Source organism: Tamandua tetradactyla, chromosome 11, assembly GCF_023851605.1.
Source record: "Tamandua tetradactyla isolate mTamTet1 chromosome 11, mTamTet1.pri, whole genome shotgun sequence".
Taxonomy (NCBI): Eukaryota; Metazoa; Chordata; class Mammalia; order Pilosa; family Myrmecophagidae; genus Tamandua; species Tamandua tetradactyla.
The window spans coordinates 99,654,654-99,676,378 of NC_135337.1; the positions used below are offsets into that span (position 1 = coordinate 99,654,654).

General features: G+C 38.0%; 1 protein-coding gene across 5 annotated transcripts in view; it reads left to right on the forward strand.

The window, feature by feature from the left end:
* Nucleotides 1–21,725, forward strand: part of LOC143650877 (uncharacterized) — an 80,721-nt gene that overhangs the window by 42,306 nt on the left and 16,690 nt on the right. The gene's annotated exons all lie outside the window — the stretch shown is intronic.

A 21,725-nucleotide genomic window follows, 5' to 3' on the forward strand; every position in this document is an offset into this window, starting at 1 on the left:
TCATTGTATACTCTAGGCAGTCCTAAATTATACCATCTCAATCTTTATCACCTATCTTTCCTTCTGGTTTCATATGTCCCCCCATCCCTTCTCCCTCTATCATTCTCTCAATCAGCTTCATTCAGTGTACTTATATTATTGTACTACAATCAGATAGTATTCTGCTATCTATGTCTGAATTTTTACACTCAGTTCGGTTGTAGAATCTGCATCCCTTCAGCACCGCTTACCAAATCTCTATCTTATTTCTATCTCCTAATAACCTGTCTTCTGAATTGAAATTCTCCAAGTTCATGCAGTCATGTTAGTTCATATCAGGGAGTCCATACAATATTTGTCCTTTTGTTTCTGGCTAATTTCACTCAGTATCACATCCTCAAGGTCAGTCCACATTGTTACATACTTAATGACTTTATTCTGTCTTACAGCTGCATAATATTCCATTATATGTATAGACCACAGCTTGTTTACCCACTCATCTTTTCATGATCATTTGGGCTGTTTCTGTCTCTTGGCAATTGTAAATGGTGCTATTAACATTAATATGATAATGTCCATTTGTGTCCTTGCCCTCATGTACTCTGAATAGATACCTAGCAGTTGTATTGCTGCATCATATGGTGATTCTATACTTAGCTTCCTGAGGAACTGCCTAACTGCCTTCCACAGTTGTGGTACCATTTTACATTCCCACCAACAGTGGATAACTGTGCATCTTTCTCCAAAGCCTCACCAGCACTTGTCATTTTTGTTTTTTTGGCCATTCTAGTGGGTGTCAGATGATATTTCCTTATGTTTTTGATTTGTATTTCCCTAATAGCCAGTGAATTTGAGCATCTTTTCATGTGCCTTTAAAAAAAATTTTTTAAAAATATAAGAAACAAACACAAACATTCTTAACATACAATCATCTGTTATACATATATAATCAGTAATTCACAATATCATCATGTAGTTGCATATTCATCATCATGATCATTTCTTAGAACATTTGCATCAATTCAGAAAAAGAATAAAAAGACAACAGGAAAAAATTTATATGTATCATACCCCTTACCCCTTCCTTTCATTGATCACTAGGATTTCAATCTACTAAATTTATTTTAACATTTGTTCCCCCTATTATTTATTTTTATTCCTTATGTTTTACTCTTCTGTTGATAAGGTAGACAAAAGGAGCATCAAACACAAGGTTTCACAATCACACAGTTACACTGTGAAAGCTATATCATTATACAATCATTTTCAAGAAACATGGCCACTGGAACACAACTCCACATTTTCAGGCAGTTCCTTCCAGCCTCTTCATTACATCTTGTCTAACAAGGTGGTATCTATTTAATGCATAAGAGTAACCTCCAGGATAACCTCTCAACTCTGTTTTGAATCTCTCAGCCGTTGACATACCTCATTTTGTTCTTCCCCCTTTTGGTTGAGAAGATTTTCTTAATCCCTTGATGCTGAGTCTCAGCTCATTCTGGGGTTTTTCTCAATCCCTTGATGCTGAGTCTCAGCTCATTCTAGGATTTCTGTCCCACATTGCCAGGAAGGTGCAAACCCCTGGGAGTCATGTCTCACATAGGCAGGGGGAGGGCAGTGAGTTTGCTTGTTGTGTTGGCTGGAGAGAGAGGCCACATCTGAGCAACAGAAGAGATTCACTTGGGGGTGACTCTTAGGCCTAATTTTAAGTAGGCTTGACCTATCCTTTGTGGGGTTAAGTTTTATATGAACGAACCCCAAGATTGGAGGCTCAGCCTGTTGCTTTGGTTGTCCCACTACTTGTGAGAATATCAAGAATTCTCCACTTGGGTAAATTGAATTTTCCCCCTTTCTCACTGTTCCCCCAAGGGGACTTTGCAAATACTTTTTTACTCACTGTTCAAATCACTCTGGGATTTATTAGGGCATCACTCTGGACAAACATACAGAATCTTATGCCCTCCTCAAGGTTTAGGTACTTATGGTGTTCAATTAAGCTATCCACTTAAGTTATATTAGGAACTGCACTGGTCAAAATGTAAATTTTGTACCAAATAAACATTTTTGTTTTAGTCTCACACATAAGTTAAAATTTTAAAATATTGATTGCCACCTTTTTTCAGCACACTTCAGTAATGACATTCCTTTATTCTTCCTCATGCAAAAACATGTTTAAATTTGTATGTTTAGTCACTATCATTATACACTCTAGGCATTCCTAGATTATAGCACCTCAGTCTTTATCCTCTATCTTTCTTTCTGATTTCATTTGTGTCCCCAGCCCTCCTTGCTCTATCATACTCACATTCAGCTTCATTCAGTGTTTTAACATAATTGTATTACAGTTAGGTAGTATTGTGCTGTCCATTTCTGAGTTTTTGCATTCAGTCCTATTGCACAATCTGTATCCCTTCAGCTCCAATAACCCAATATTTTACCCTATTTCTATCTCCTGATGGTCTCTGTTATCAACAAAATTCTCAAAATGTATTCATTAATGTAAGTTCATGTCAGTGAGACTATACAGTATTTGTCCTTTTGTTTCTGGCTAATCTCACTCAGCATAATGTCCTTAGGGTCCATCCATGTTGTTGCATACTTCATGCCTTTATTCTGTCTGACAGCTGCATAATATTCCATCATATGTATATACCATAGCTTGTTTAGCCACTCATCTGTTGATGGACATTTTGGCTATTTCCATCTCTTTACAGTTGTAAATAGTGCTGTGATAAATATTGGTGTGCAAATGTCCGTTTGTGTCCTTGCCCTCATATCCTCTGAGTAGATACTTAGCAATGGTATTGCTGGGTCGTATGGCAATTCTATACTTAGCTTCCTGAGGAAATGCCAAGCTGCCTTCCACAGTGGTTGTACCATTTGATATTCCCACCAAGAGTGGATGTGTGTCTCTTTCTCCACATCCTTCCCAGCACTTGTTTTCTGTTTTATTGATAACGGCCATTCTGGTGGGAGTGAGATGATATCTCATTGTGGTTTTAATTTGCATTTCCCTAATAGCCAGGGTAGTTGAGCCTGTTTTCGTGTGCCTTTTGGCCATTTGTAGTTCCTCTTCTGAGAAGTGTCTGTTCAAGTCTTTTGCCCATTTTGTAATTGGGTTGGCTGTCTTTTTGTTGTTTAGTTAAGCAATCTCTTTAGATATTCTGTATACTAGACCTTTATCTGATATATCATTTCCAAATATTGTCTACCATTGTGTAGTCTGTCTTTTTACTTTCTTGATGAAGTCCTTTGATGCACAAAAGTGTTTAATTTTGAGAAGTTCCCATTTACTTATACCTTTCTTCAGTGCTTGTGCTTTGGATGTAAGGTCTAGGAAACTTCCTCCTATTATAAGATTTATGAGATATTTCCTTACATTTTCTTCTAACACTTTTATGGTCTTAACATCTAATGCTTAGGTGTTTGATCCATTTAGAGTTAATTTTTGTATAGGGTGTGAGATATGGATTCTCCTCCACTCTTTTGCCTGTGGATATCCAGTTGTCTAGGCACCATTTATTGAAGAAACTTCTGTCCCAGGTGAGTTGGCATGACAACCTTATCAAAGATCAATTGTGCATACATGAGAGGGTCTATATCTGAACACCCTATTCAATTGTATTGGTCAGTATATCTATCTTTATGCCAGTACCAGGCTGGTTTGACCATTGTAGCATCATAATATGCCTTAAAGTCAAGTAGCATGAGACCTCCAACTTCATTTTTCTTTCTCAAGATACTTTTAGCTATTCAGGGCATCCTGCCCTTCCAGATAAATATGGTTATTGGTTTTTCTATTACTGAAAAGTAAGTTTTTGGGATTTTAATTGGTTTTGCATTGAATCCATAAATCAATTTAGGTATTATTGACATCTAAACTATATTTAGTCTTTGAATCCATGAGCATGGTATGCACTTCCGTCTATTTAGGTCCTCCGTGATTTCTTTTAACAATTTCTTGTAGTTTTCTTTGTGTAGGTCTTTTGTCTCTTAAGTTAAATTTATTCCTTAATATTTTATTCTTTTGGTTGCAATTGTAAATAGAATGCTTTTCTTGATTTCCCCCTCAGATTGTTCGTTACTAGTGTATAGAAGCACTACAGATTTTTGAGTGTTGATCTTGTAACCTGCCACTTTGCTGTACTCATTTATTAGCTCTAGCAGTTTTGCTGTGAATTTTTCAGGGTTTTTGACACATAGTATCATATCATCTGCAAATAGTGAGAGTTTTACTTCTTCCTTTCCAATTTTGATGCCTCATATTGCTTTTTCTTGTCTAATTGCTCTGGCTAGAACTTCCAACACAATGTTGACTAAAACTGGTGATAGTGGACATCCTTGTCTTGTTCCTGATTTGGGAGAAAGTTTTCATTTTCAGTTTTTGCCCATTAAGGATGATGTTAGCTGTGGGTTTTCTTTTATTCCTTTTATCATTTTGAAGAAGTTTCCTTCTATTCCTATCCTTTGAAGTGTTTTCAACAGGAATGGATCCCGAAATTTGTGAAATGCCTTTTCTGCATCAATTGAGATGATCATGTGGATTTTCTGCTTTGATTTGTTTATATGGTGTATTACATTAATTGATTTTCTTATGTTGTGCCATCCTTGCATACCTGGGATGAATCCTACTTGGTCATGGTGTATAATTCTTTTAATGTGCTGTTGGATTTGACTTGCTAGAATTTTATTGAGGATATTTGCATCCATATTCATTTGAGAGATTGGTCTGTAGTTGTCTTTTTTTGTAATATCTTTGTCTGGCTTTGGTATGAGGGTTATGTTGGCTTCATAGAGTGAGTTAGGTAGCTTTCCCTCCTCTTCAACTTTTTTGAAGAGTTTGAACAGGATTGGAACTATTCTTCCTGGAATGTTTGGTAGAATTCACATGTGAAGCCATCTGGTCCTGGAATTTTCTTTTTGGGGAGCTTCTTAAGGACTGATTCAATTTCTTTACTTGTGATTGGTTTATTGGTTTATTGAGGTCATCTGTTTCTTCCCAAGTCAAAGTTGGTAATTCAATCCTTTCTAGAAAGTTGTCCATTTCATCTACATTGTCGAATTTATTACTATAATGTTGTTCATAGTATCCTCTCATTACTTCCTTTATTTCTGTGGGGTCAGTGGTTATGTCTCCTCTTCCATTTCTGATTTTATTTATTTGCATCCTCTTTCTTCTTTTTTGTCAATCTCACTAAGGGTCCATCAATCTTAGTGATTTTCTCATAGAGCCAACTTCTGGTTTTGTTGATTTTCTCAATTTCATTTATTTCTGCTCTAATCTTCATTATTTCTTTCTCTCATGGTCAGCTTCATGTCAACTTGGCCAAGTGGTAGTACCTGTTTTTTGATTGGGCAAGTGCTGGCCTGTCTGTAGCAATGAGGACATGTCAAAGAATTAGATCATGATCACATGAGCTGCATCCGCTGATGATTCCATTTGTAATCAGCCAAGGGGAGTAATTAATGATGCTCAGTCTAATCACTGGTAGCCTTTTAAGGAGGATTCAGAAGAGACAGGCTCTCTTCCTGCTTCAACCAGCAAGCCTCTCCTGTGGAGTTCATCCAGATCCTCCATCAGAATTGTTGGCTTCACAGCCTGCCCTGTGGATTTTGTACTCTGTGTTCCCACAGGCATGTGAGACATTGTTATGAATTTTATATTCACCAGTGTTCCCTGTTGATTCCGTTTCTCTAGAGAATACTAACTAATACATCTTGGTACCAGGAGTGGGGTGCTGCTGCTGCAGTTTGCAAATACCAAACATGTTGCAAAGGCTTTTTAAGTGGATGTGGGGAAGAAGCTGGAGGACTTGTAAAGAGCTTGATAAGAGAAGGCCTAGAATGCTTTGAAGAGACTGTTGGTAGCAATGTGGACTCTAAAGATACCTCTGACCAGACTCTAGAGTGAAATGAGGTGCATGTTACTACAGAATGGAAGGAAGGTAAGCCTGGTTTTAAAATGTCAGATAATCTAGCAAAATTGACTAGTGGCTTTGGCTGGAAGGCAGATTTTAAAAGCCATGAAATTGGATATTTAGCAGAAGAGACCTCCAAATTAAATGTGGAAAGTGCAGCCTGGTTTCTCCTCACAGCTTATAGTGAAATGTGACAGAAGAGAGATAAGCTGAGAACTGAACTCTTGAGTACAAAGAAACCAGAAGCTGATGTCCTGGAAAATTCTGGGCCTCCAGAAAGGGAGACCACAGAGAATAGTGCCCTGTGTGAGGACTTGACCAAATGTGGAAGCAGTCAGCCATTTCAGAGAAAGCCAGGATTGGACATGGACTTATCCAGGAAGGATTCATGGAAACTCCTTATGTCTGAGGGGCATGATCCAACACTAATGTATAGAAAGCTGACAAGAGTGCTTTGGGACCTGTATAAACAGAGCCATTGCCAGTCTAGACTGGGGGGTTCAGAGAAGGGACACATTGGAGGAAAAATTACTTCAGAGGCAAAACCATTGAGGTTGAGGTCTGAAGTCAAGAAGCCTTGGGCCAGGAGAGCAGACCCTCCCAAGCCTATGAAGAGAGTGAGTTTTCCCCAAAGGCAGAGAATGGCCTCCCACCTCACTGCAGTGGAAGAGTCATGCCGCCTCAGGCCTTGGAGAGGTGAAGCACATTCCTTGGGGGTTGGCGAGAGCCTGGCTGCCACCACATGGTGGGGTCAAGTGTGTGCCCCAGAGATGGCAGAGAGCTTGGGTGCAGCCCCAATGCTTGGAGAGGGTGGAGCTGAGAAAAAGGTGGTGTCCCCAATGTCCCCCAAGGTTGCATTCAGAGAGAGGCAGGCTTCTGCATATACCTTTGGAAAAGGTGGGGTTGCCACTTTCAGAAGCCCCTAATATAAATGATTCTCAGGCTTTGAAATCTAAGGACTTTGCCCTGCAGGTTTTGAAACTGCATGGGTCCAGTGACCCTTGTGTTCTTTCCTTTCTATGGAAATGCATATATACATCCTATGACTGTTCCTCCTTTGTATGTTGGCAGCAAATGACTTGTTATGAGTTCAAAAGTCCCAAGCCAGAGGATAATTTTGCCTTAGAATAGACCATGCCTGTAACTAACTTTGACAGGAGTTTGTACAGTTTCTAACTTTGTATTTCATTTGTAATGCTATTGAAATGGTTTAAGGATTTCTGATGTTACTATGGAATGAATGCATTTTGAATATGGGAAAAAAACATGTCTTTTTTAAGGTTCAGAGGGTGGAATGTGCTGGTTTGAAAGGATGTATGGACCCTAGAAAAGCCCAGATTTAGATTAGATGTTTTAATCTAAATTCCATTTCATAAAGGCAGAATAATCCCTATTCAATACTGTATATTTGAAACTATAATCAGATCATCTCCCTGAAGATGTGATTTAATCAAGAGTGGTTGTTAAGGTGGATTAGGTGATGCCATGTGTCCACCCTTTGAGTGGGTCTTGATAAGTTTCTGGAGTCCTATAAAAGAAGAAACATTTTGGAGAATAAGAGATTCAGAGAGAGGAGAGCAGAACAACATAGCCACAAGAAGCAGAGTCCACCAGCCAGCAACGTTTGGAGGTGAGGAAGGAACATGCCTCCCAGGGAGCTTCATGAAACAGGACGCCAGGAGAAGAAGCTAGCAGATGACACTGTGCTCACTATGTGCCCTTCCAGATGAAAGAGGAACCCTGACTGTATTCACCATTTGCCTTTCTGATGAGAGAAAAACTCTGACTGTGCTCACCATGTGCCCTTCCACTTAAGAAAGAAACTCTGAACTTCATCAGCTTTCTTGAACCAAGGTATCTTTCCCTGGATGCCTTAGATTGGACATTTCTGTAGACATGTTTTAATTGGGGCGTTTTCTCAGCCTTAGAACTGTAAACTAGCAACTTATTAAATTCCTCTTTTTAAAAGCCATTCTGTTTGGTATATTGCATTCCAGCAGCTAGCAAACTAGATGACTGATTCAGTTTCTTGTGATTGGTTTGTTGAGGTCATCTATTTCTTCTCGAGTCAAAGTTGGTCATTCATGCCTTTCTAGGAAGTTGTCCATTTCATCTACATTGTCAAATTTATTAGCATAAAGTTGTTCATCATATCCTTTTATTACTTCCTTTATTTCTGTGGGGTCAGTTTTTATGTCTTCTCTTCCATTTCTGATTTTATTTATTTGCATCCTTTATCTTCCTCTTTTTGTCAACCTCACTAAGGGTCCATTAATCTTAGTGATTTTCTCATAGAACCAACTTCTGGTTTTGTTGATTTTCTCGATTGTTTTCATATTCTCAATTTCATTTATCTGCTTTAACCTTCATTATTTCTTTCCTTTGGCTTGCTTTGGGGTTTGTTTGCTGTTCTTTCATTAGTTCTTCCAAGTAGACAGTTAATTCCTCAATTTTTGCCCTTTCTTCTTTTTTGATAAATGCATTTGGGCAATAAATTTCCCACTTAGCACAGCCTTTGCTGCACCATAAATTTTGATATGCATTGTTTTCATTTTCATTGCATTAAGATATTTCCTGATGTCTCTTTGTGCTGGTTTGAAAGGAAGTATGCTCCCATAAAAGCCATGTTTTAATCAAAATCTCATTTCATAAAGGTAGAATAATCCCTATTCAATACTGTATGTGTGAAACTGTAATCCGATCATCTCCCTGGATGATGTGATTTAGTTGAGTGGTTGTTAAGCTGGTGGGTCTTGATTGGTTTATTGGAGTCCTATAAAGGAGGAAACATTTTGGAGAATGAAAGAGATTTTGAGAGAGCAGAGAATGATGCAGCACCACAAACCAGACAGTCCACAAGCCAGCCACCTTTGGCAATGAAGAAGGAAAATGCCTCCTGGGAAGCTTCATGAAACAGGAATTTGATTTCTGATATTGTTATGAAATTAGTGTATTTAGTATATGGGAAAACACATGTCTTTTTTAGGGGCCAGAGGGTGGAATGTGCTGATTTGAAAGGAAGTTTGCCCCATAGAAAAGCCATGTTTTAATCAAAATCCCATTTCATAAAGATAGATCAATCCCTGTTCAATACTGTATGTTTGAAACTGTGATCAGATCATCTCCCTGGATGGTGTGATTTAGTCAAGAGTGGTTACTTAGCTGGATTAGGTGATGACATGTCTCCATCCATTTGGGTGGGTCTTGATTGGTTTATTGGAGTCCTATAAAAGAGGAAACATTTTGGAGAAAGAGGAGATTCAGACAGAGCAGAACAGAATGACATAGCCATGAGAAGCAGAGTCCACCAGCCAGCAACCTTTGGAGATGAAGAAGGAAAATGCCTCCTGGGGAGCTTCATGAAACAGGAAGCCAGGAGAAAAAGCTAGCAGATGATGCTGTGTTTGCCATGTGCCCTTCCAGATGAGAGAGGAACCCTGACTGTGTTCACCATATGCCTTTCCAGATGAGAGAAAAACTCTGACTGTGTTCACCATGTGCCTTTCCAGATGAGAGAAAAACCCTGAATATCATCAGCCTTCTTGAACCAAGGTATCGTTCCCTGGATGCCTTTGATAGGCTTGTTTTAATTGGACATTTTCTCAGCCTTAGAACTGTAAATTAGAAAATTATTAAATTCCTCTTTTTAAAAGCCATTCTGTTTCTGGTATATTGCATTCTGGCGGCTAGCAAACTAGAATACTCTTGTATTTTCTTCCTTTACCCACTGGTTGTTTAAGAGTGTGTTGTCAGTCCTCCATATATTTGTGAATTTTCTGGCTCTCTGCCTATTCTTGATTTCCAACTTCATTCTTTTATGATCTGAGAAAGAATCATACAAAATGATTTGTACGATTTCAGTCTTTTTAAATTTATTGAGACTTGCTTTGTGACCCAGAATATGGCCTATCCTTGAGAATGATCCATGAGCACTTGAGAAAAAGGTATATCCTGCTGTTGTGGGGTGTAATGTTCTATAAATGTCTGTTACATCTACCTTATTTATTGTATTATTCAAATTCTCTGTTTCTTTATTGATCCTCTGTCTCGATGTTCTGTCCATTGATGAGGGTGGGGAATTGAAGTCTCCAGCTATTATGGTAGATGTGTCTATTTCTCTTTTCAGTGTTTTCAGTGTTTATCTCATGTATTTTGGGGCATTCTGGCTCAATGCATAAATACTTATGATTTTTATGCCTTCTTGTTGAATTGTTCCTTTTATTAATACATAATGTCCTTCTTTGTCTCTTTTAACTGTTTTACATTTGAAGTCTAATTTGTTGGATGTTAGTATAGCTACTCCTGCTCTTTTCTGGTTGTTATTTGTATGAAATATCTTTTCCCAACCTTTCTCTTTCAACTTATGTTTATCCTTGGGTCTAAGATGTGTTTCCTGTAGTCAGCATATAGATGGGTCCTGTTTTTAAATCCATTCTGCCACTCTTGTCTTTTGATTGGGGAGTTTAATCCATTAACATTTAGTGTTATTACTGTATGGGTAGTACGTTCTTCTACCATTTTGCCTTTTAGATTTTATATGTCATATCTAATTTTCCTTCTTTTTACTTTACTGATAGTCTTCAGTAAAGAAGAGCATAGAAGCTCTTCTCCACCTCTCTCTCCTGTCTTTTCATATCTGTCTCTAGCACTCCCTTTAGTATTTCTTGCAGAGCTGGTCTCTTGGTCACAAATTCTCACAGTGATATTTCTCCCAAAATATTTTAATTTCTCCCTCAGTTTTGAAGGGCAATTTTGCAGGATATAGAATTCTTTCTTACCAATTCTTCTCTTTAGTAATTTATATACATCATCTCACTGTCTTCTTACTTCCATGGTTTCTGCTGAGAAATCTACACATAGTGTTATTGGGCTTTCTTTAATGTGATGAGTGGCTTTTCTCTTGCTGTTTTCAACATTCTCTCTTTCTCTTCAACATCTGACATTCTGATTAGTAAGTGTCTTTGAGTATGTCTATTTGGATCTATTCTGTTTGTGGTACATTGTGCTTCTTGGATCTGTGTTTTTAAGTCTTTCATGAGAGTTGGGAAATTTTCAGTGATAATTTCCTCCATTAGTTTATCTCTCCTTTTCCCTTTTCTTCTCCTTCTGGGACACCTACAACATGTATATTCTTGCACTTCATGTTGTCATTCAATTCCCTGAGTCCCCACTCATATTTTTCCATTCTTTTCACTATTTTCTTTTCATTGTTGGATTTCAGATGTTCTGTCCTCCAGTTCTCTAATCCCATCTTCTGCCTCTTGAGATCCAACATTGTAGGTTTCTGTTGTTTTCTTCATCTCTTCTACTGTGCCTTTCATTCCTATAAGTTCTATGATTTGTTTTTTCACTTTCGATTTCTTCTTTTTGTTCATTCCTTGCCTTCTTTATATTCTCCCTCAATTCATTGATTTGATTTTTGATGAAGTTTTCCACATCTGTTTCAACATTCTGAATTAATTGCTTCAACTCCTGTATCTCATATGAATTCTTGATGTGTTCCTTTGACAGGGCCATATCTTCAATTTTCTTAATGTGATTTGTTATATTTTGCTGGTGTCTAGGCATTTAATTACCTTAATTAGTTTATTCTGAAGATTGTTTTTCGCTAGAATTTTCTTGCTGGATGACTTTGTTATCTGTTCTTTGACCTTCATTTCAGCTTATTCTGTACCACTAGCTTAGGTTTTGTTTAACAGAGCAGAAATTTTCAATTGTTGTTTCTTGCCCTGAATGTATGGTGCCTTCCCCCCCCCCCACCCTTAAGAGGGTCTTCTTAGGTATTATAGACCCCAGCTAGATTTTTTTCCAGACCAAACTGGCCTCCTCAGTAGGAAAGAGTCACCTGCATCAGTTTTCCCTGAGAATGAGACCCAGAAGGTTGAAAGACTCTCCTATGAAGTCCCTGGACTCTGTTTTTCCTGTCCTGCCCAGTATGTGGTGCTTTTTACATGCCTGTCCCACCAGCATAAGGTGATAGGTTACCTTTAACTCCAGCAGACTCTCCCTGCTGGGGGTGTGGTGGAGACAGAGGAGAGGTTGTAAGGTGGCTTTAATCACTTCAATTTCCAAACCCTGAGGTCTGAATTCCTTTAGAGAGGGAATCCATCTGAGTTGCCTTCCACCCAGGGAAATCACAGACTCCAGACAAGCTCTGAAACAAGGTTGTTTCTGCCTATGCCTGGGGCAGTTGCAGCCTGAGAAGCCTTGCCCCTGTGTCCAAAGGCAGTTGTTTTAGAAATAGCCACAAAATGAAAGAGAAAAATCCTTCTCAGAGTAGAACCTCCATTTCTTGTATTTGTCAATCAAGAGCATAAGCTGGTATGTTGCTTTGTGTACCTTCAGATCCTATGTGCCCCCTCCTTTCCTTCAGGGCCCAGACTCTTTCAAGTATTATGTTTTGTATGATCCAAAAAACATCTGTTTCTTTTTTCTTTTTCCATTAGCTCTGCCCCCTCAGTGCTGGGGAAAATCAGCAACCTCTGCTTTGGCTCTAGGGTCTGCAGAGCTGGGGGCCTATTTTTAGTAGTCAGAATTTGTGGATTAATTCCATAATTGAAGCTTAGTTGCACTCAGCTCCTGCTGCTAGTAAATCCCTTTCCTTTCCCCTCTGGGAAGCAGCCTGTGGGGGAGGGGTGCTGGCTGACGTGGCTTGGGGAACTCATGGTTCTGGGTGCACTTGCAGCTGTTCCAGCTGATCCAGACTCAGATATGCTGTGTGTCCAGTCAGTGACATAGCCACAGCAATTGTTCTGTACTGTTCCTCATTGTTTAGTAGCTGTTCTGGGGGACGAATTAAATCCCACACCTTGCTAAGCTGCCATCTTGGCACCGCTCCTCCTCATGTGTGTTTTAGCCATTTCTATTTCCTCTTCTAAGAAGTGTGTGTCCATATCTTGCCCATTATGTAATTGGGTTGGTTTGTCTTTTTCTTGTTGAGCTGAAGAATCTCTTTATATATTCTGGATACTAGACCTTCATCTGATAAGATATTTCCAAATATTATCTCCCTTTGTGTAGGCTGCCTTTTTACTTTCTTGACAAAGTTCTTGGATGCACAGAAGTCTTTAATTTTGAATTCTCATTTATCTACTTCTTTCTTCAATGCTTGTGCTTTGGGAGTAAGATCTGGGTAAACTGCCTCCTATTACAAGTTTATAAAATATTTCCCTAGATTTTCTTCTAAAAGTTTTATGATCTTAGCCTGAATGTTTAAGTCTTTGATCCATTTTGAGTTAATTTTTACATAAGGTGTGAGATATAGATCCTTTTTCATCCTTTTGCCTATGGATATCCAGTTCTCCAAGCACCATTTCTTGAAGAGACTGCCCTGTGCTAGGTGAGTTGGCGTGACTGCTTTATTAAAGATTAGTTGTCCACTAATGAGGGGTACTATATCTGAACACTGTTCAATTTCATTTGTCAATATATCTATCTTTATGCCAGCATCATGGTGTTTTGACTCCTGTAGCTTCATAATATGCCTTAAACTCAGGTAGTGTGAGATTCCAACCTCATTTTTCTTTCTCAGGATAGTTTTAACAATTTGAGCACCCTGCTCATCCAAACAAATTTGGTTATTGATTTTTCTATTTCTTTTTTTATTAATTAAAAAAATTACAAGAAACACAAACATTCCCAACACATACACTCAGCAATTCACAATATCATCACACAGTTGCATATTCATCATCATGACCATTTCCCAGAACATTAGCATCAATTCAGAAAAAGAAATAAAAAGACAACAGAAAAATTCTATTTCTGCAAAGTGAGATTTTGGGATTTTAATTGGTACTGTATTGAATCTGTTAATCAATTTATGTTGAATTGACATCTTAACTATATTTAGTCTTTCTACCCATGAACACTGTATGCCTTTCCATTTATTTAGGTCTTCTGTGATTTCTTTTAGCATTTTCTTGTAAGTTTCTTTGTATTGGTCTCTTGTATCCTTAGTTAAATTTATTCCTAAATATTTTATTCTCCTCATTGCAATTATAAATGGATTTTTTCCTGATTTCCTCCTTAGATTTTTCATTAGTAGTGTAGAGAAACACTACAGATTTTGAGTGTTAATTTTGTAACCTGCTACGTTACTGTACTCAATTATTAGCTCTAATAGTTTTGCTATGAATTTGGGGGGATTTTTGACATATAGTACCATTTTTTCAGCAAATAATGAGAATTTTACTTCTTCCTTTCCAATTTTGACCCTTTTAATTTCTTTTTCTTGTCTAATAGCTCTGGCTAGGACTTTCAACACAGTGTTGAATAACAATGGTGCAAATGGACATCCTTTTCTTGTTCCTGATCTTAGGGGGAAAGATTTTAGTCCTTCCCCATTGAGGATGATGTTAGCTGTGGGATTTTCATGTATTTCCTTTATCATGTTGAGGAAGTTCCCTTGTATTCCTATCCTTTGAAGCATTTTCATCAAGAAACGATGTTGAATTTTGTCAAATGCCTTTTCTGCACTAGTTGAGATGATCATGTGGTTTCCCTGCTTTGATTTGTTGATATGTTGTATTACATTAATTGATTTTATTATGTTGAACCATCTTTGCATACATGGAAAAAATCCTGCTTTATCATGGTGTATATTTCTGTTAATTTACCACTGGATTTGACTTTATTTGTAAGAATTTTGTGGAGAATATTTGCATTTACAGTCATTAAAGAAATTGGTCTGTAATTTTCTTTTCTCACAGAATCTTTGTCTGTTTTTGGTGTGAGGGTGATGTTTTCTTCCTAGAATGAGTTTGGTAGTCTTAACCCCTCTTCAGTTTTCTGAAGACTTTGAGCAGGTTTGGTATTAATTCTTTCTTGAATACTTGGTAGAATTCACATGTGAAGCTATCCGGTCCTAGATTTTTTTTCCCAGAGCTTCTTTTTGTATTATCAATTAAAAAAATTAACAAACAAAAACATTAACATATCATTCCATTCTACATATATGATCAGTAATTCTTAATATTATCACATAGTTGCATAGTCATCATTTCTTAGAACATTTGCATTGATTTAGAAAAAGAAATAAAAAGACAACAGAAAAAGAAATAAAATGATAACAAAGAAAGATTATACATACCATACCCCTTACACCTTGCTTTCATTTATCACTAACATTTCAAACTAAAATTATTTTAACATTTGTTCCCCCTATTATTTATTTTTATTCCATATGTTCTTCTCATCTGTTGATATGGTAGATAAAAGGAGCATCAGACACAAGGTTTTCACAACCACAGAGTCCCATTGGTGAAGCTATATCATTGTTCAATCATCAGCAAGAAACATGACTACTGGAACACAGATCTACATTTTCAGGCAGTTCCCTCCAGCCTCTCCACTACATCTTGAACAACAAGGTGATATCTACTTAATGTGTAAGAATAACCTCCAGGATAACCTCTCGACTCTGTTTGGACTCTCTCAGCCATGGACACTTTGTCTCATTTCACTCTTCCCCCTTTTGGTTGAGAAGGTTCTCTTAATCCCTTGATGTTAAGTCTCAGCTCATTCTAGGGTTTTTCTCAATCCTTTGATGCTGAGTCTCAGCTCATTCCAGGATCTCTGTCCCATGTAGGCAGGAAGGTCCACACCCCTGGGAGTCATGTCCCATGCAGAGAGGGGGAGGATGGTGAGACTGCTCATCATGTTACCTGGAGAGAGAGGCCACATCTGAGCAACAAAAGAGGCTCTCTTGGGGGTGACTCTTAGGCCTAAATTTTAAGTAGACTTGACCTATCCTTTGTGGGGTTAAGTTTCATATGAACAAACCCCAAGACTGTGTGCTCAGCCTATAGCTTTAGTTGTCCACACTGCTTGTGAAAATATCAAGAATTCAACATGGGGAAGTTGAATTTCTTCCTGTTCTCACCATTCCCCGAAGGGGGCTTTGAAAATACTTTTCCACTCACTGATTGAATCACTCTGGGATTCATTGGGACATCACTCTGGACAAACCAACAAAATCTCATATCCTACCTGAGATTCCAAGTACTTATGGCACTCAGTCAAACTATCTACATAAGTTATATTAGGAAATGCACTAGTCAAAATTAAATTTTTTAACAAATAAACATTTTTTGCTTTAGTCTCACACATAAGGTGACATTTTAAAATATTAATTACCATCTATTTTCAGCACCCTGCAATAATGACATTCCTTTGTTCTTCCTCATTCTTCCTCATGCAAAAACATTTTTAAAATTTGTATATTGTACATTTCACTATTATTATATACTCTAGGCATTCCTAGATTATACCATCTCAATCTTTAAAATCTATCTTTCTTTTTGATTTCCTTTATGCCCCCACCCTCCTCCCTCTATCATTCAGTGTTTTAACGTAATTGTATTACAGTTAGGTGGTATTGTGCTGTCCATTTCTGAGTTTTTGTATCCAGTCCTGTTTCACAGTCTGTATCCCTTCAGATCCAATTACCCAATATCTTACCCTATTTCTATCTCCTGATGGTCTCTGTTACCAATGAAATAGTCCAAGTTTGTTCACTAATGTCAGTTCATATCAGTGAGACCATACAGTATTTGTCCTTTAGTTTTTGGCTAGTCTTACTCAGCATAATGTTCTCAAGGTCCATTCATGTTGTTACATACTTCATAAGTTTATTCTGTCTTAAAGCTGCATAATATTCCATTGTATGTATATACCACAGTTTGTTTAGCCACTCGTCTGTTGATGGACATTTTGGCTGTTTCCATCTCTTTGCAATTGTAAAAAATGCTGCTATAAACATTGGTGTGCAAATGTCCATTTGTGTCTTTGCCCTTATGTCCTCTGAGTAGATATCTAGCAATGGTATTGCTGGGTCATATGGCAATTCTATATTCAGCTTTTTGAGGAACTGCCAAACTGCCTTCCACAGTGGTTGCACCATTTGACATTCCCACCAACAGTGGATAAGTGTGCCTCTTTCTCCGCATCCTCTCCAGCACTTGTCATTTTCTGTTTTGTTGATAATGACCATTCTGGTGGATACGGGATGATATCTCATTGTGGTTTTGATTTGCATTTCTCTAATGGCCAGGGACATTGAGCATCTCTTCATGTGCCTTTGGCCATTTGTATTTCCTCTTCTGAAAAGTGTCTGTTCAGGCCTTTTTCCCATTTTGTAATTGGATTGGCTGTCTTTTTGTTGTTGAGTTGAACAATCTCTTTATAAATTCTGGATACTATACCTTTATCTGATGTCATTTCCAAATATTGTTTCCCATTGTGTAGGCTGTCTTTTCACTTTCTTGATGAAGTTCTTTGATGCACAAAAGTGTTTAATTTTGAGGAGTTCCCATTTATTTATTTCTTCAGTGCTCTTGTTTTGATTATAAGGTCTATAAAACTACCTCCAATTATAAGATTTATAAGATATTCCCCTACATTTTCTATAGGGTGTAAGATACGGGTCCTCTTTCATTCTTTTGCATATGGATATCCAGTTCTCTAGGCACCATTTATTGAAGACACTGTTCTGTCCCAGGTGAGTTGGCTTGACTGCCTTATCAAAGATCAAATGTCCATAAATGGAGGGTCTATATCTGAACACTCTATTCAATTCCACTTCTCCGTATATCTATCTTTATGCCAGTACCATGCTGTTTTGACCACTGTGGCTTCATAATATGTCTTAAAGTCAGGCAGCATGAGACCTCCAGCTTCGTTTTTTTCTTCAAGATAACTTTTAGCAATTTGGGGCACCCTGCCCTTCCAGATAAATTTGCTTATTGGTTTTTCTATTTCTGGAAAGTAAGTTGTTGGGATTTTGATTGGTATTGCATTGAATCCAAATCAATTTAGATATAATTGACATCTTAACTATATTTACTCTTCCAATCCATGAACACATTATGCCTTCCATCTATTTAAGTCTTCTGTGATTTCTTTTAACAGTTTCTTGTAGTTTTCTTTGTATAGGTCTTTTGTCTGTTTAGTTACATTTATTCCTAAGTATTTTATTCTTTTAGTTGCAATGGTAAATGGAATTCATTTTTTGATTTCCCCCTCAGATTGTTCATTACTAGTGTATAGAGACACTAGAGATTTTTCAGTGTTGATCTTGTAACTTGACACTGCTGTACTCCTTTGTTAGCTCTAGTAGTTTTGTTGTGGATTTTTCCGGGTTTTCGACGTATAGTAGCATATCGTCTGCAAACAGTGATAGTTTTACTTCTTCCTTTCCAATTTTGATGCCTTGTATTTCTTTTTCTTGTCTAATTGCTCTGGCTAGAACCTCCAACACGATGTTGAATAATAGTGGTGATAGTGGACATCCTTGTCTTGTTCCTGATCTTAGGGGGAAAGTTTTCAATTTTTCCCCATTGAGGATGATATTAGCTGTGGGTTTTTCATATATTCCCTCTATCATTTTAAGGAAGTTCCCTTGTATTCCTATCTTTTGAAGTGTTTTCAACAGGAAAGGATGTTGAATCTTGTCAAATGCCTTCTCTGCATCAATTGAGATGATCATGTGATTTTTCTGCTTTGATTTGTTGATGTGGTGTATTACATTAATTGATTTTCTTATGTTGAACCATCCTTGCATACCTGGGATGAATCCTACTTGGTCATGATGTATAATTCTTTTAATGTGTTGTTGGATACGATTTGCTAGAATTTTATTGAGGATTTTTGCATCTATATTCATTAGAGAGATTGGTCTGTAGTTTTCTTTTTTTGTAATATCTTTGCCTGGTTTTGGTATGAGGGTGATGTTGGCTTCATAGAATGAATTAGGTAGTTTTCCCTCCACTTCGATTTTTTTGAAGAGTTTGAGGAGAATTGGTACTAATTCTTTCTGGAATGTTTGGTAGAATTCACATGTGAAGCCATCTGGTGCTGGACTTTTCTTTTTAGGAAGATTTTGAATGACTAATTCAATTTCTTTACTTGTGATTGGTTTGTTGAGGTCATCTGTGTCTTCTTGAGTCAAAGTTGGTTGTTCATGTCTTTCCAGGAACCCGTCCATTTCCTCTAAATTGTTGTATTTATTAGCGTAAAGTTCATAGTATCCTGTTATTACCTCCTTTATTTCTGTGAGGTCAGTAGTTATGTCTCCTCTTCCATTTCTGATCTTATTTATTTGCATCCTCTCTCTTCTTCTTTTTGTCAATCTTGATAACGGCCCATCAATCTTATTGATTTTCTCATAGAACCAGCTTCTGGTCTTATTGATTTTCTCTATTGTTTTCATGTTTTCAATTTCATTTATTTCTGCTCTGATCTTTGTTATTGCTTTCCTTTTGCTTGCTTTGGGATTAGTTTGCTGTTCTTCCTCCAGTTCTTCCAAGTGAACAGTTAATTCCTGCATTTTTGCCTTTTCTTCTTTTCTGATATAGGCATTTAGGGCAATAAATTTCCCTCTTAGCACTGCCTTTGCTGCATCCCATAAGTTTTGATATGTTGTGTTTTCATTTTCATTTGCCTCGAGGTATTTACTAATTTCTCTTGCAATTTCTTCTTTGACCCACTCGTTGTTTAAGAGTGTGTTGTTGAGCCTCCATGTATTTGTGAATTTTCTGGCATTCCGCCTATTATTGATTTCCAACTTCATTTCTTTATGATCCGAGAAAGTGTTGTGTATGATTTCAATCTTTTCAAATTTGTTAAGACTTGCTTTGTGACCCAGCATATGGTCTATCTTTGAGAATGATCCATGAGCACTTGAGAAAAAGGTGTATCCTGCTGTTGTGGGATTTAATGTCCTATAAATGTCTGTTAAGTCTAGCTCATTTATAGTAATATTCAGATTCTCTATTTCTTTATTGATCCTCTGTCTAGATGTTCTGTCCATTGATGAGAGTGGTGAATTGAAGTCTCCAAATATTATGGTATTTGTGTCTATTTCCCTTTTCAGTGTTTCCAGTGTATTCCTCATGTATTTTGGGGCATTCTGGTTCGGTGCGTAAATATTTATGATTGTTATGTCTTCTTGTTTAATTGTTCTTTTTATTAGTATATAGTGTCCTTCTTTGTCTCTTTTAACTGTTTTACATTTGAAGTCTAGCTTGTTGGATATTAGTATAGCCACTCCTGCTATTTTCTGGTTGTTATTTGCATGAAATATCTTTTCCCAACCTTTCACTTTCAACCTGTGTTTATCTTTGGGTCTAAGATGTGTTTCCTGTAGACAGCATATAGACGGATCCTGTTTTTTAATCCATTCTGCCAGTCTGTGTCTTTTGATTGGGGAATTCAGTCCATTAACATTTAGTGTTATTACTGTTTGGATAATATTTTCCTCTACCATTTTGCCTTTTGTATTATATATATCATATCTGACTTTCCTTCTTTCTACACTCTTCTCCATACCTCTCTCTTCTGTCTTTTTGTATCTGACTCTAGTGCTCCCTTTAGTATTTCTTGCAGAGCTGGTCTCTTGGTCACAAATTCTCTCAGTGACTTTTTGTCTGAGAATGTTTTAATTTCTCCCTCATTTTTGAAGGACAATTTTGCTGGATATAGGAGTCTTGGTTGGCAGTATTTCTCTTAGTAATTTAAATATATCATCCCACTGTCTTCTAGCCTCCATGGTTTCTGCTGAGAAATCTACACATAGTCTTATTGGGTTTCCCTTGTATGTGATGGATTGTTTTTCTCTTGCTGCTTTCAAGATCCTCTCTTTCTCTTTGATCTCTGACATTCTAACTAGTAAGTGTCTTGGAGAACACCTATTTGGGTCTAATCTCTTTGGGGTGTGCTGCACTTCTTGGATCTGTAATTTTAGGTCTTTCATAAGAGTTGGGAAATTTTCAGTGAAAATTTCTTCCATTAGTTTTTCTCCTCCTTTTCCCTTCTCTTCTCCTTCTGGGACACCCACAACACGTATATTTGTGCGCTTCATATTGTCCTTGAATTCCCTGATACCCTGTTCAAATTTTTCCATTCTTTTCCCGATAGTTTCTGTTTGTTTTTGGAATTCAGATGTTCCATCCTCCAAATCACTATTTCTATTTTCTGTCTCTTTGAATGTATCATTGTAGGTATCCATTGTTTTTTCTATCTTTTCTACTTTGTCCTTCACTTCCATAAGTTCTATGATTTGTTTTTTCAGTTTTTCTATTTCTTCTTTATGTTCAGCCCATGTCTTCTTCATGTCCTCTCTCAATTTATCGATTTCGTTTTTGAAGAGGTTTTCCATTTCTGTTCGTATATTCAGCATTAGTTGTCTCAGCTCCTGTATCTCATTTGAACTATTGGTTTGTTCCTTTGACTGGGCCATATTTTCAATTATTTGAGCGTGATCCGTTATCTTCTGTTGGTGTCTGCGCATTTAGACAGATTTCCCTGGGTATTGGATCCAAAAGTTTGGAAGATTTTTCTGTGAAATCTCTGAGTTCTGTTTTTCTTATCCTGCCCAGTAGGTGGCGCTCGTGGCACACGTTTGTCTGCGGGTCCCACCAGTAAAAGGTGCTGTGGGACCTTTAACTTTGGAAAACCCTCGCCGTCCGGGAGGTTCGCTAGCCGAAGCGGCTTGGAAGTGTGCGAGCCGGCCCGGGGTCCGAACGCGGGCAGGGTCGCTGGCCGCTGCAGCCCGGGAAAGCGCCCGTTCAAATTTCCTAGTCGGCCCAGGGCGACAAGCGTGGCGGGAGGGCGCCAGCGGCAGCGGCCCACCCGGGAGAGTGCACGTTCCCGGGGAGTCACGGGTTTGGAAGGGGCCTCCCCCGCCCGTCACCGTTCTCTGCGGCCTGGGGATTTCTGATCCAATTCTCTCAGTTGCTCCGAGGGGCCGCACATGGTGTGGGCACCAGCCGCCGCGGTTTGAGGGGACCGCCTGTCCAATTCTCCCAGCCGGGAGAAGGGGGAAGGGAG